The sequence below is a fragment of the Engystomops pustulosus genome, unplaced genomic scaffold (assembly GCF_040894005.1).
Source record: "Engystomops pustulosus unplaced genomic scaffold, aEngPut4.maternal MAT_SCAFFOLD_483, whole genome shotgun sequence".
Taxonomy (NCBI): Eukaryota; Metazoa; Chordata; class Amphibia; order Anura; family Leptodactylidae; genus Engystomops; species Engystomops pustulosus.
In genome coordinates this window covers 1,631-2,500 of record NW_027285362.1, presented here as the reverse complement: position 1 = coordinate 2,500, position 870 = coordinate 1,631, and the positions used below count along the sequence as shown (strand labels likewise).

Below are 870 nucleotides of genomic sequence, written 5' to 3'. Positions count from 1 at the left end.
TAATTCCCCGTTACCCGTTGTCACCATGGTAGGCGGGTTAGATACCATCGACAGTTGATAGGGCAGAAACCTGAATAGATCGTCGCCGTCACGGAGGACGTGCGATCGGCCCGAGGTCACCTAGAGTCGCCAAGTCTAGGACGGGGCTGGCGCCGCAGCGGGCCCGGAGACCCGCCGCGGACCAGGGCTCCCCGGATTGGTTTTAAGTCTGATAAATGCACGCCTTCCTGGAGGGCAGCGCTCTTGGGCACGTATTAGCTCTAGAATTGCCACAGTTATCCGAGTAGCACATCATCAATGCGGAACGATCAAAGGAACCATAACTGATTTAATGAGCCATTCGCAGTTTCACCGTAAAGAATAGTCAGTACTTAGACATGCATGGCTTAATCTTTAAAACAAGCATATACTACTGGCAGGATCAACCAGGTAGCCGAGCTCTGAGGGGTAGACTCTTGGAGTCAGGCTCCGTGAGCTAATGGGAACGCTCGTTGCTGCTGCTGCTACCGCAGCGCTTCTCCGCCGCCGGAGAAGACCTCGCAGACAACATTGGATGGAGCTTAGGGCAGGGGGGCAAGAAAGATGCTCTCGGTCCCTTCCAAGGACCCGAAAAAGCCTTCCCTTCCCCTCCCTCTCGCAGTCGCTGGCTTTCCCCACTCAGTTCAGCCAAGAAGTGGCGCTCGACTCTCACCTCCATCAGCACCTCCGAAGCTCGGACAGCTCCTGTAGGCTGCGCATAGAAGGAAAGCATTGGACGCTCAACTTCAGCACCTCGAGTGTCGGACAGCTCCACCACCACCTCTCCCACACTGTTAAGCGAGAGAGACGATAGGAGCCGTCGCGACGTACCCATGCAGCGCCGCCCGCCAA

At 56.4% G+C, this 870-nt stretch overlaps 1 non-coding gene across 1 annotated transcript in view; it reads right to left on the bottom strand.

The window, feature by feature from the left end:
• Nucleotides 1-432, bottom strand: part of LOC140111514 (18S ribosomal RNA) — a 1,884-nt gene extending 1,452 nt beyond the window's left edge. Inside the window, exon 1 of the ribosomal RNA XR_011852050.1 lies at nt 1-432. This exon is cut by the window's left edge and continues 1,452 nt beyond it. This is a non-coding gene — a ribosomal RNA (18S ribosomal RNA).
• Nucleotides 433-870: the final 438 nt, after the last annotated feature.